Source organism: Stegodyphus dumicola, chromosome X1 (genome assembly GCF_044657685.1).
Source record: "Stegodyphus dumicola isolate Sdum_Otavi_A_Nest chromosome X1, ASM4465768v1".
NCBI lineage: Eukaryota > Metazoa > Arthropoda > Arachnida > Araneae > Eresidae > Stegodyphus > Stegodyphus dumicola.
The window spans coordinates 216,440,559-216,455,931 of record NC_140780.1 but is presented as its reverse complement, the minus strand read 5'-3'; the positions used below and the strand labels follow the sequence as shown (position 1 = coordinate 216,455,931).

The 15,373-nt window shown below is 31.9% G+C and overlaps 1 protein-coding gene across 4 annotated transcripts in view; it reads right to left on the bottom strand.

Moving 5' to 3' along the window:
- The window catches only part of LOC118187558 (uncharacterized), a 338,262-nt gene that overhangs the window by 205,992 nt on the left and 116,897 nt on the right, over positions 1–15,373 (bottom strand). For all 4 annotated transcript variants that reach the window (XM_085808463.1, XM_085808464.1, XM_085808465.1 and 1 more), the window contains one exon: positions 3,018–3,066. The gene's annotated coding sequence lies outside the window, so the exon portion shown is untranslated. The remainder of the gene's footprint in view (positions 1–3,017; positions 3,067–15,373) is intronic.

The window sequence follows — 15,373 nt, the reverse complement described above, 5'->3', positions numbered from 1 at the left end:
TCAAATAGAAATGAATTCTTTATCACACACTGTATAAAAAATAAAATTTTCTGTAAAGACGATAAATTTATGGATTGTGCACTATAGTAAACTCCCCTTTCTGTTTAAAAGTGTTTTATGCATTAAAAATACCCTTATTTCTAGGAACTCATGCTTAGTCTACTAATAAAGTGTATTTTTATGTCATATTGTTTCTTAATTTTGATTATCAGTAATTTACTGTCTCTTAATTTTGATTTTCAATAATTGAACTTTAATAATTTGATTTTATTTGTTCAGTCTAAAGTAATTGTTGTAAGTTAATGTTTTTAAAAGTTGTAATTGTTAACTTTAAAATTTAGTTGGTAATGTTAAATCTTTGTATCCTTTAAATGTGCAGTTTGGTGTTTAACTTTTAATTTTTGCTTTAAAGTTTGAGGTTGTTTAATTAGTTTTTTTTTTTTTTTTTGCTTGTTTGTTTTTACCCTTCTTTCTGGTAAAGTTGCTGATTTATTTTCTGTCTTAGGTGGTAATTTCGACTGGTGTAATGAAGAAAATTAATTAATAAAAATTATTATTTTATGAGTTTATGAAAGTCATTTTAGAGTATCTAGATAGTTGACATTTACAGTACTTTTCGTAGCTTGCAATTTTCCATACACTAAGACGTATTGTAAACCATAAACTACTTTCGTAATTTATTACTGATTTTTTTGGAAGGATGAGTACCTAATGAAGTCCCTTGTACACTATTGTGGAATTTTGTACTTAACAACGACTTATAAAAATTTTATATTTTGATATTGCTGCTATAAACGTGTTTGGTCCAAAAATAACTGCTAAACTGCTAGAATAAGATTTTACAAAGAAGCCAATAAACTGTAAATTATTAAAAAATAAATAAATTCCAAACATTATTGTCACACTGATTATAACAAAATTTATAATAATATGATCATGTATTTAGTCATATGATAAGTGTAAAGCTTTTGCAACGGAAAATCTAAGCCAGGACCTCTAGCTGATTGGATGAGTGCTATAGATATCAAACCATTCAAGCCTTTGGCCATTATGCTTTTAAATCTTCCTTTGTCTTATTGATTGGAAGTGACGCACTTTCTTTGTCTAATTTTCTCGAGACTTGTTCCAGACTCTGTTCAATCTCATTCATAGACCTAATTTTTACTCTAAACTTTCTCCTCTTGATTATCAAAGTTCTCCTTTCGGATCTAGGCAAGTCTTTTGGAGAGTAAGCTATTCGTGTAATTGACATCAATCCTCTTAACTCAGTCAGGCGAAGTGCGAGAACTAGGTTTTCTAAATTTTACTTACAAGCGAAACCTCTTGAATTCCATTCATGGCGTTAGTCTCACCATAATATAATGTAATAATAGAAACAGTAGTAGAAGGAATATGTACATAAAAACAATAGTAGCTAGTACATAGAAATAATATGTAGCTACTTTTTTTAATTTTTCCAAGAGATACTTTAATAATTTATCACCCAGAAATTATTTTAATGCATTCTGAGCACATGTTGGGAAGTATTTTTGAAATGCTCATTTACAAAAGTAATTAACTGATTTATGTTGTTAATTTTCGCTTTCTTGTAGCTTGAGCCACTTTTCCCTAAGAAAATGCATAATGCATAAAATAAAGCAAAGTACTGTGGAAAATTTCGGGTTTTTGGCATTTGATAGGAAAGTGAAGATAAACATGATATCATATTTTCTCACAAATATATTGGAAAGACTCACGAGAAAGAGAAAGAGGTCACAAGAAATGGAAGCATGGAATGCAATTTAGCTACCACATCATTCTATCCATTCTTCTGTGGATTGCTGAATGCGTATTTAAAGCAAATTTTCTCCATATCACAGTTGTTCGCTTTGGCGGTAATAAAGTTTAGCTACATTCTATATGTGCAATCTGTTCAGAAATTGCATTTGTACTTTGAAGGTTGACGTTACAAAAGAAGTATAATCGCTTGAATAATAAACTAGTATGATTCAAATTGTATATCAAAGGTATTTAAATGATCTCGTTTTGTTTAAAATTTTCATAGATGGGAATAAATCCTAGTTATTTTCTTCAGGGCTGCTGAATTTTTAAATTTTAGGGGAGTGAGTTTTGCTTTAATGCTCACCTAGATTGGATTATTTAATTATGGAAAAGCACAGGAAAGCTTTTGAACACGTCTTCTCACCCAGAGAACATTCGAATAAAGAGAATTCGAATAAAGTTCTCTAAAGAGAACATTCGAATAAAGAGAATTAGAATAAAGTTCTCTAAAGAGAACATTCGAATTGACCTATTTCAAGGAAAAACGTTGAAACACCTCCTATAACTATTCCTTATTCGGGATTTGAATCCATGGGGGCAGCCAGATATTACTGATAGGGAAAGCTGCCTGCTGAAATTACTTAAATAATGCGAAAAATATTTTTGGCTGAAATACATTTTAATTAATGTGTATAAGGTCACGTTTATGCATTAACGTCTATAATTGAAAATAATCATTTATAAATAATCATTTATAAAGTTAAAAAATAAAATATGTATTAATTTCATCACTAATTACATGGTTTTGAGTAAAATTATTTCATAAACCTTTATGATGAATCTGTACTGAAAAGCAAATTCGTGTCAGACCACATTTGTGAAAGAAAAACAAAGTAAACATCTTTCACCAACTTCATATTAAAGGCTGTGAAAATGCAATATACTGATAATAATAATAATAATAATAATACATCGAAAAACTTGAAACAATGAAGAAATAAGAAATGCTAAATTGCTGCGGAAATCAATTAAAAGTGAAAATGCGTGAAAACAGGGAATAAGCTGAAAATAAAATTAAAATAAGTCATATAGGCGAAAAGATTAAATGAAAGCTTTTTTTTTTTTTTTGGTAACCTGCATGAACATATGTGTAGTAAGAAATTTTATAGACCATGATATTCAAGATGTACAATTAATTCAGCATACGAAGAGATCTCTAATGATATTATAGTAGGTAATCATAGGATTTCACTTACTTGTTTTTCTCCATTCAACTTCTGCGTATGCCGATTAGCATAAAAGTACCTAAAAAGAATAACAATTATTAAAAAGTTTCTTATATACAATACATAATTAATATATATATATATATATATACATACGATATACATATATATATATATATATATATACATATAATATACATTATATATATATATATATATATATATATATATAAGTTAAAAGAAAATTCCTAGTTCGCACGCCAAAAAGTTGCTTAAATACTGTGGTTCCTTTTAACTAGTTTTCTAAATTCTGCAGCTCAATGCGCAAAATTTTTGGTTTTATCCGTCGTAGTTTTGGTTAACGTTAAGTTTACGGTTTTATCCGTTTTATGTACTCTCTGTGAGGTTGTCACTACACTGATTGTGCAACATTTGGTCTCGTTCACTCGCTCTCTCAACACTGTTGTAAGTTCAGATTGGAATACTAATATTTTCTTTTCTGCCTCTCAGAGTGGAAAGCGACCCTTTATTCTATGGTAATTATTGCTCATCTGGATGAGTACTAACACCCCTCTTAATTTATAAACGTCATTTAGAATCAAGAGTTTTTCAAAATAAATGAACTTAATTGCACATTATAGCACGGTATACTTCTATACTGCCGTCATATTGCTTACAGTTAATTTAGGCCATGCTTCACCTATATTTCCAATAACGTTTTTGATGCTGTAGCTCTTCCAAAATCATAAAGAGGGCCATTTTCTAATCCAACGACAACAGTCGGTGATCAAGAAAAAATGGCCTGTGCATAGCTCACAGGCCGTTCGTATGCTATGCAGAGGCTCGCCATATAGCTATGCACAGGCTAAAATATCCCCAGAAAACACTAAAACATGTATTATACTGCATACTTTTAAAACCACATAAAAATAAACCGCACAAAAAAGAATTGACTACATAAAGGAGAAAAAAGTTTATTTGTGAATTAAAAACATAATTTTGTGCACTAACTGATTTTTGATTTATTTTAATTTTGCTCAATTGAAATTCGGGTTTGTTTGAGATTTTCAGATCGGACTATAGTGAATCCGAATTGATAGATGCCGAAATGTGCTATGTATAGTATTATTTTATACAGCTATAAGAATCTCAAAACATACGAAATCGGTCTTAATGCAATTATCTATGTTTTTGACTGTATCTGGAATTTCCACAAGTCCTAATTGTAAACTTATCAATACTTTAAATCTTTTGTACTTAGGCTATTAATAAAAAGACTCGCATTGGAAAATGAGCATGACAAAACTAGCTTCTGTCAGTTCTGTCTTTGTCAGATGAGATAAGCTTCTTATTTTCTGTCTAACTTTCTTGACTCTACATTTGTCAAACTTTATTGGGTAAAAAATTCATCCTTAAGTCAGTAGAAACTTAAAATATTCAGCACTGAGAATAAAATATTTATTAGAATTGTAACGCATAAAGACAGTTAAGTCGATACCAGTCGGAAATACGATTTATCCAAACTGGCAGTTGATATTAGGAGGAAAATTCGAAAGTCTGTAAATTCTACTTTAAAAAATTAAGTGCAAAAGGTTTTTATAAAAATTTAGGTGCAAGGAAAACTGAGAATGGTACAGAATAAAGTATCTTTTAAATGAAGCATTATAAGGTATTTCTCCCGCTTTCCTAGCGTGCCTTCGTGGTGTAGTGGTTCTGCACGCTGGGCCATTCCAGAGGTCAGTGGTTCGATTCCCGGCGAAGGCGGTTGCTCATTTTTCATCTCTTCGGCCTCTAAAAATAAAATCCTAATGTCTCTACAGCATCCCCCCCGGGGGTTGACTCAGGCGAATGCCTGGGAAGTACTGGTTGGGATCTGTACCTAGGCATTCTCAACCACGGGGGTCTAATAACAAACTTCGCAGAAGGGCTTAGGGCTCTCGGGAAAGAGTAAGGCTCGGCAGGAACCGTACTGGTACTGCCTTGTCTGCCCTTGCTATGTGGGGTCGCAACATGGTAGATTGTTTACATGGCGGCACGGCACTTAATTCTGATTGGCGCCTTCGGGCAGCCTTAGGACAGAAGCGGTTCCGTTCATCAGAGTTGTCTCTACAGCATTACTGAAATGGTTTACATTCACAAAAACCGCAAATGCACAGACACATTTCAGACTTCTTCACAAATGCTTCAGACAAAGGCCGTTGAATTTTGTGAAGAATAATTTAAGAGATTATCTTTTTGTGCTCAAATGGCTCGCTGGACAAGACAAAACAAGTTTAAGAAGCAAAACAACATTTCTGTGGTATAGTATTTCAACGTCTGATATTTAGACTTTATCATATGGCCCCCATATGCAATAGACATAAATTTGATTGAACACGAGTGAAACGCACTAAGACTTGAGCATTGCCGCTTTCAACAATACATCGCATGAGCGATCCAGCGTGAATACATTTCATTACCTTATGTGCTCGTGGACAGACTGATCAAAAGTATGAAAAACGAATGCGAAGCCTTTATTTCGATCAAAGGTGCCTATATAACAATTGTCTAGAAGTCTAAGCAAAATATTTAGCATTAATGTTTTTCTCAGTTTAAGATAGATTTGATGCTAAAATCTGATTATTTAAAAAAAAGTAATGGCAGTTCTATTTTGAAGGTATTTAAAACAGGTTAAGCTAAAGAGCTTACGAATTTTAATACTTTTTAAATATTTAAAATAAAAAACGGCGTACTGTTCCCCTCCTCCTTGCTATTTTGATTTTTTATGTTCGTTTACAAACATTAAATGAATAAAACTAAGTTGCATACGTATGTATTGTCTGGAATATTGAATTTAAGGAATTCTGCCACTAAGACTCCAAGCCCAAGAACTCGTTAGCTTGGGTCTTATATTTGAAGCAAAAGGTTGAAAAGATGAGCTTTGTAGAGATTCTAGACTTCATCGATATGTAACTTTCTCTTTCTGCGTTAACCAACTTCTTCAAAAAATTCCTTCTGAAAGGATCCCTCTGATAGCTTCGTGTTCTTTTCCTGAAGTTAAATAACTTTCACTATCGTGGTGAATAAAGAATCCGGAGGATCGCAGAAAAGTGCCTTATCTCTTTTCGAACAGAAAAAAAATGGAATACGAACTTTTAACCATTGGTGGATAAAGATGGATCCAGATCAACCGGAAACATTTTTCATATCTTTTGCAGAAGAGGAATATAAGTTGCAAACTTTAAGCATAGATGAATGAAGGCACCAGGAGAAGAGTCTGTATCCACAGAGAAAATAGGCAGATGCAGACTTTTCAGCGAAAGCACATTAACTAGAACGAAGCGTTTAATTCACATATGCGTGTACCTTACAAAACATGTTACTATGATACTAATTTAAAATTAAATTTAGAACAAAGGAAACGAATATATGCTTAATTTTATTGCATATATTCTACTCATGCTTCCTTTCATTCAAAGTAAATTTTCATTTAATAAAACAGATTCAGAATTATAGTCACATGTTTTCACAAAGTTTAAATTTTGCCATAGATGTAGTAAATTAAATCGTTTATTACTTTAATGCGAGCAAATAATAGCCACAGCAAATTAATTCATTAATTGTTTTAGTTAAAATACATCCTATATGAAGAGCATTCAGTACGTTTTAAGCTTAGTTTTAACATAATGCTTGTAATATATATATATATATATATAAAAAAAAAAAAAAAAAAAAAAAAAAAAAAAAAAAAAAAACAGACGCTTTAAAACGATTGCTTTGTCTTTCTGGAGTATACAAGTGAATGAATGCCAAGACTACTGTACGGGAGATAAATCACAGCTCAGCAGTACGAAATAATGCAGCCCCGTTGCGCAACTTTATACTTCAGCGAATGATCTGGTATTAAGTCCGTTGCACAATAATGCTCATACGTAAAAACTGCTGGATGAGTGTCAAGTACATCAAGAATAAAGGCACGGTTCGCATGGAGTGGCCACAATATTAGCCTACCTCAGCCCAACTGCAAACTTGTGGGATGCTCTTGCACATGCTGTCTTTGCCAATGTAGTCTTTTTAACTCCTCTCAAAGAATTTGAAACTACTCTGTAAGAAGTAATCGGAATTATAGTGCGCTTGACCATTTAATTGAAATTACGGAATGTAGCTGCGGATTTTGTGTGAAGGCCAAAAGTTGCGCACTCATTATTATCACTAAAGCAATCATTGTTAAAAGCTTGCGATTTGCGATTGAATTGATTGATTTTACGAAAAACGCTTTTTGAACGCAAAAATGTGATTTGTGTGTATGTATCCCATTTTTAATCAGGTTTTAATCAGCTCTTGTGTGCTTTGCCATATTCCAAAATAACCTACCAATTTGTAATCATGTATATATATATATATATACAGTGTCTCACAAAAGTGTTCGTACACTTACGAGTTTCAGTAAAATACTCGTATTAATAAAAATTAATATTATTTATTAAATTAATATTATTATAAATTTATTCATTAATAGAAATTACTATTTTAGAATAAAATTTTATAAATAATATCTATAAATTTCTCTTAGAAAAACTACATTAATTATTTTATAGACATATTAAAACTTTTTTTTGGAAAATCAATAACAAAAAAGTAACAGAAATTTGGCCTCACAAAAATCTTCATACGCTTTAAAGAAATCTGTACATATTAATAGATATTGTATTATTTCTGTCAGTTAGCATTTTATGGTATATCCTGCAGTATTTATGACAGCTTTCAAACATCTGGCATAGAGTTTACCAGTTTTTTTGTAATATCTGCATCAGTGTTCCGCCATTCTTCCATCATTACTGTTTTTAGTTCGGTTTTTGTTTTAATGTTATGCCTTCGTACTTTAATCTCTAATTCTCTCTAAATGTGTTCTGTTGTGTTTAAATCTGGTTACTGAGGTGGCGTTTTCATAATTTGCGGAGAATTATAGACAAAAAAGGCGAAGGTTGAAGTCCGTGCGCTTAGGATCGTCATCCTGATAAAAAAAAAAAAGTTCGTTCCAGTATCCAAATTTTGAGCGGATAATTTTAAATTATCTTTTAAAATATTTATTTAAAGAGCACGGTTCTTTTTGTAACCCATAAATGCTAAATGATTTAGTTCTGATGCTTACATGCACCCTCATACAAGCACACCTCTACTACCATGCCTTACTGTTGCAAACAAGGTCTTGGGATTAAGCTCCTCATTGTTTTTTTTCCCTCCAAACATGTACATCGAAACCAAAAATGTTAAATTTGCTTTCATCTGCAAATAAGACATGATTCTAATACGCTTTGGGCTTATGTGCCCTTGATTTTGAGAAGAAAAGCCTAAGCTTTCTATTTCTTGCACTTTCAAAACATTTTCTTCGAGCAAAGCGCCCACGTAATCCAACTAATCTGAGTAATCGTCGAACAGTTTTAATTGAAATTGAAATAGAAATTTTTCAGTAAATTCTGTAGAAATCTTTACAACACTCAAACGGGGATTGTTCACATGTTTTCTAACTGTAAATCTCTGATCACGTTGAGTCACGTCAAATCCTTTTTGTCGAACAACATCTTTTCACATTATTTTGGACCCGATTTTCTTCTTTAAAGTCTTTTATCGCATACTGCACCGTAGAGTGGAATACATTTACTTATGATAAAAAAATATCAATTTTCGAATGTCGTTCGTTGTTTCCTTAAGACTACGAGTCATTTTTAAACATTAAATATAATATAACCAAGCAAGTAAGCAAAAAATAAAGCCAGACAATTTTTTAAACGTCCCAAAATTTCAAAAATAAAAAAAGGTGGTAGATAATAATTTTATTTATAAAATTTCACTAATTTTCAGTGTACTGTCGCTTTTGTGGAGTGTTTTATCTGTGCCTCCTTATATTTTCAATTTTAATAAAAGAAAATAAGTCAGTATTAAAATGTTTGGTTATATTCAAAATCACATGGAGATGATACGGAAAAACATTGGGCTTTATATTCGAACCAAATTGCTCACCTTTAAATGAAATTTTGAGTCAAACAAAGTATAACCTTTTTCTACTTAGGGTAAACGTTTTCTCGTGGCTTAACTTCTCAGGCGGTTCTGAATTGATTAACTGATAAATATTTAAGACACAATAACACGCCGAACAAATTCTAGTTCAGAACTCAAACAACAAAAATCAGCGATATATTTTCAAATTTTCGCAGGATTAGTTTCGATGGTTTTACCGAACCATCGTCCTCAGCTGCAAAAGCGCAAAAGAGCTGAGGATGCTCTTTTTTGAAACTAGTCCCGTGAAAATTTGGAAATATAACGCTGTTTTTTGTTGTTTTACTTCTGAATTGACAAATATTTGTTAGCTCCATTGTAATATCCGGAGAGTTTTAACAGTATTTGAATATGCCTATACTAATGTTAGAAAGAATAAAATATGTTGCCATGTGTTAATATTCATCTGTCAATAATGTCTGGGAATGGCAACATTGTTAAGAAGTGCATAGATGCAGGAATATTTAGAGAACAGCATACATCATTTTTATCCTAGAGAGTTTACATATAATCTTCGAAGCCTGTTTACAGGTAAAGCGTTTATTTGCCAAACTGTAATATATCAGATCTGCCTTTTATACAGTGAATCTGACAACAAATGACAGCAATCCGATGTTCAGTTGAAAAATGTTCGTCTGTTTATCAGCTTGCAAAAGTTTCATATGAACTGATTATTATTGATCTGTATTAGAAACAGAGATAAAATTTGTTCATCAGGTGCTGTACATAAATGGTTCCAAATTAGAAAGGCGTAATACATTTGTCAATCGATTTGTTTGTTTGATAGCATAGATAGGCTATAATTTGATGTTACAATTTTAAATATTATTTTCAGGAACATTTTGCTATTTTCTTTATTGCTTGAACTTTGAGACAATTCAAACCATATGCTAAGCAAAGTAAGGTTCGCTTTCTTTACACTTGGGCTATTTGGAAATATTCTTTAAAAATAAACAGTATTGTGGCGGAAATTTTTGAGCTTTTAAAATACTTTTCTTTATAAAATAGCGAGATTTATTTAAAAATATGAGCAACAAATATGAAAATCAGGAAAAAGTGTAAATTTCAAACTATTTTACCTAAATCAATAAAAGGCTCAAAATGACATACAGCTCAGGTATTTATAAGAATATCATATTATGTTTTATGCTGTTTTCAAAATATTCTGTTTTCATGTCTTTGCCAAATAATATAAAACTAAATACTTAATATGCACTCAATTTTTTATTGTTTCGACAATTTGTTCTTTCAGTTTTGTGTGTTTAATTAAACTGTATCGATTATACATCAAGGACAAAGTTTTTAATTTACTTCTTCACATTTTTGCCTCTGTAGAGACAAAGCTATTCTTCTAAAATAGCTTTAGCTGTTCAGCAAGAAAATCCAAAATAATAAAACAAACTTAACGGATATAAATTATGCCAAATTTCACCAGAAGTTTTCTAATGAAGATAAAACTAAAAGGTGCCCCGTTCTTCTAGAGTAGATAAGTCTGAAACAAATTATAATAATAAACCGCATCAATTGAGACACACTTATATTTAAGTAATACACATACACACACGTACGCACCCTCGTATACAAAAAAAGTACATTTCTAGTACATTGTGTGAGATGCGAGAAATGTAAAAACAAATTTTCAGGACATCCGAAATCCATATTTTATAACAAACTAAAGCAGAAAATGTTAGACTTAGACTAGAATAGAATGGCCTAAAACGTGTACGGAAAATTTCATTTGGAAATATTTGGTTACTATTATAATAATAATTTTGAGAAGGGTCGTACAGTAACCCTTTTCTCATATTAAATAAATCAAAATGTATGCCAACTTCTAATTACTAATCAGGAAAGATTCTTCCTTATATATTTAAAAATGTAAGTGGAAGCATTTTTTATTCTTGTTACTTCCTTGTACGAAGTAAAGGAAGTATTGTAATCGCGAAAAATTTCGGGTATCGTATTTCAACGAAAACATGCATTTTGACCGCTATTGAATGCAATTCAACGGTGTTTTTGCGTGACATCTATACTAAGGACGTTTTTGCGTGATATCTATACTAAGGACAGAATAAACGACTCTTTTTCCCAAAACGGATTGCAAAATGGGTCTAAAATATATTCAGAACTGATTTTTTCGTGACGTCTTTAAGTCTGTATGCATATATCTCACATAACTCAAAATATATATATAAAGTATATCTATCAATATATTATATATATATATATATATTCACTCTGTTAGGCGGCTCGGTGATCTCAGTTCTTTTTATTCTTATATGCTGGTAAATTCTGTATTTTTTGCTTTAAAAATGATTGAATTATGTTGTTTTTATCTTCTGGTCCCCTTCCCCCCGAGGTCGACGCAGACAATTCTGTAAAGCTACTGGCTAGGATCTGTACCTAGGCAGTCTCGACCACGGGGGTATAAAATCAAAAGCTTGGCATCTTGGAGCCCGGAGTGGTAGCATAGGAGAGTTTTTTTCTCTTGGGGAACGATGACTGACGGCCCTCCCCTTGCCTAATGTAGGGGTTCTCAGCTGGGTCTAGTCCACATAGTGTCGTATGACGGAGCACGATAATAAATCTTCTATAAATTAAGTATTTATTCCTTTAATTAATCTGTCTGCAATAGTTATAAGCACAAAGCTGAAAGTTTACTTTTAGTCCCACTCGGCAAAAAGGCACTGAAGGTGCAGAAACTGACTTAATTCACTGTCTATTATCTTATCTATTGACTTAATTCACTGAATTATTAATAATTTAAATGTTGTTTATGTGCGGTTATGCCTAACTTAGCAGCCATATTTGTTTACATATGAAACTTAGCAGACAGTGATATAAGTCAGTTTCTGCACCTTCAGTGCCTTTTTCCCGAGTGGGACTAAAAGTAAACTTTCAGCTTTGTTCTGAAAAATCGGCCTTTTTACCCGCTGGCCGAATTGCTTGTTTTTTGCGTAGAAACTCTAACTTTAATAGCAAAAGATTTTTCTCAGTTGTTTTAACTGTATTTGGTGCTTTATGTTTTTCTATATTTTCCAATTTTTAGCGAAGATATTTTGAGGTTTTATGTATTTTTGACTTACCCCGAAGTGAGGACTTAAGTAACTGAATGAGAAATATATCTCTATTGGAATTCGAGGAAATAAGTTTAAATGAAATGCAGCAAAAATGCGTATAATTCAACAGGCTGTACAAGGAAGTCATGTGGTGTCTGCATCTGATTATTTTTATACCGGGTGATTAAAATGTCGCCTAGATCGGACTTTAAAAAAATTGAAGAAAAATCTGAAATGGATAATATTGGCGATCTCAACCCAATAGATGATAGGCCTATACTATTATAAGTAATATATCACTTGAAATTTCGGTAGCAGTTCATGCTGTAAATTTTAAAAACCGTTTGCCAGGTGATAGATGAAGATGAATTTTCCACAAGCAGAATGAATTTATATGATTGAACGTTATTTCGCAACACGTTCTTATGCAAAAGTGTTTTCCAGATTTTCCTGAATCTAACAAGACAACGATTTTTTTCTTAGTAATCTGATTTCGAAACACTATAAGTATTCAACGTTACGAAAGGTAGTGGCCACCTTTTGAGTTCGGACAAGTCAGGATTAAAATTTTACAATCACTAGCAAAGAATTTAAGAAAAATGGGATGGCAATCAAATTTATGATTTTCAAATTAATGTTCAACTGTAAATACTTTTCTGCTTGTGAAAAGTCATCTCCGTCTTGCACATAACCGCATAATTTGCAATTGAAATTTCAAGTGATATGTTACTTCTATAAGGGTATCATTTGAAGCAATTTCCTATTACTTAAAATTATTTGCCATGGGAATTTCGGAATTTCCACGATTTTAAAGTTCATTGTGAACGACTTTTCGGCCCTCTTCATACATACTGCATTTCATTGCGTAACTCTCCCTTTTTTTCCCTAATTTTATCGTCCGAAAATTGAAAGGAGAAAATTAAACAAATAATTTAATTTTCGAACAAAGTGATTTATAGTAAGAACGTAAATAAATTAAAAATAATCATGGATAAATTACACGTAATCATCACAATATTATTTCTTTAAAAGAATACATTGTAATATTAGAAGCAACAGCCCGCAAGTTCTTGTTTCTGTTGTAATTAGTAAGTAAGAATGTTACCACGGTAGTTATTTCCCCTATTTAATTGATGCTTTACGTACTAATTGTTATAAAAATGCAAAAAAGCGCTAAGAAATGCGCAAAGGATTTATTTGTATCTCCTGTTTGTGCCTTTAAAACGACTGATGATACAGTGTTACGTAATTATGTTTAAAATATGTTCAGAGAAAATTTATGGTTAGTGTTTACGTTCCATTGAAATATAAGTTAGGAAGTAATAAAGTGTAACACCAAGAGCATAAATATAACCCAGGCTCGTTAAGTACCCCCATAATGACACTAACAAATTGAGTTTGATGACTGAAATAACCTAATATTTTCTATACGTGTTTTTTTTTAACCGTTCGGGTATTCAGTTGTTCATTTTGCGATATAAAATTACACACCATTCCGTATACCATAGGGGAAAATAACTCAGAGACTTGAGACCCCGTTATCTAGAATCTTTGTTCCTAAAGTTCTGCTCCAAGTAATCTTCTCACTTGGTATCCGATATTTCGCTATTGAGTCCCGAGTTTCCAGTAAAAAGCTAAAATGCCTCGCTTTCGAAATTGACGCCTTGGCATGTGTTTCAGCTTCGATAGCTCGGAAATGCATTTATTCCCTCGCCATCTTCTCCCCTATCAAGGTTACTGTAAAGTTGTTCTTGTCACCAAGGCGCGCCAAATAGTATAATCTAGAAAAGATTCTACTACGCATCTTCCTCTTCATACTAAAGTTCATAATTCTTATGTTGCATATTTGTTTCCAACCATAGAAATAAGGACTGTAGGCCAGTGATTGAATGTCAGTTTTAAAACTGTAGACAACACAATTTTCTTGAATTCCATTTATTTTTGAAGCAATAAAGTTAACTTCTAATTGCATTCAGTAACCTGTTATAAGCCTCTATATAAACTTTTGTTTTTTCCTCCAAGTATTAAAAATTCCATACCGAAAACAAAGAAGAGCTCCATCTTTTCTCAGTGAATTCACATGAGCTACAGTAAAAATCGTATTCGTGCCTCAATAAAGTTACAGCTGGAACATTCGCATATATTCTTAAAGAAACTTTTGAAAATTGTAGAATTTTTTTCCATTGGAGATATACGTAAATTGAAACGGTTTGGAAGACATAGCTTCCGCTTTCTGCGTTGGCTTGTCTTTTTCAAAATGGATTTTTATTTTCAGTTGTTCTTTAAATGTAACATGTAATGAGATGAGTCAAAAAAATAAATAAATAAAAAAGAAGCAATTTAAGATGATGCATCTATCTGGAGATTTAATGCTTATATACGTCATCATTCCATAACATGCTTAAAAACTGAACCAAATGCTTGCTTACTGAGTACATTCGTAAAAATGTTTAAGCATCTGCTGAAATAGAAATATCAAAGATTCTTGACGTTCATTATTTCGAAGGTTTTCAAAATCTGAGTAATTTCATCCTTTAAAATAATAATTTAGAATTACGTTTACACTTCTGCCTAAGTTTATTACCACTAATTTTAATAAAAATAGTATTACTGCATTGTTTGCAAGCATTTCTACGCTGCCCACTTTCTAAAGAGCTAAATTAAATAAACTGTTGTGAATTGCTTATAATATTTAAGGCTTTCCAAATATATATGCATTTCATAGTTATGTGTTTCGAAATCTTTACCTTTGAAATTAGTGAAGACGGTCATATTCTTGTAGTTTTAAAACTAGTAAAATACAGCATGCCATTAATATTGGAGAACGGAATTTGGCTTATATACATGAGAGCAAAATAACTTAAATTTTAATTTAAGCAAGCAGAATGAAAGTTCTTTCTTCTTATTCCTATTATACTTTTCATGTGGTTCTGTGTCTCCAGGAATAGATACTGGAGTGCTGAGAGTTTTCCTATGAAAAAATATACTGGTTTGAAAATTAAAGCGAACATGCCTGAGAGATTTACGAAATTTTGGAATGACAACAAATTTTACGTCGGTGATAGAACCCAATAAAAGTTTCTTTAACGAAAAGTGAGGTAAACGAAGGAGATATTTTAAAATGTAAGATTTGTGAGGAGCCGTGCTTTATTTAAACGTTTCCAGACATATCGGAAGTCTTCGCAAAGAGCTTTGTCGCCAAATATGATGCCTGCATTGTCTACAAAACTGGTAAAGCAGTCTATGAGTGATTACTAAGTTGTCCCTCTGACTGTTAAATTGCCATCATCA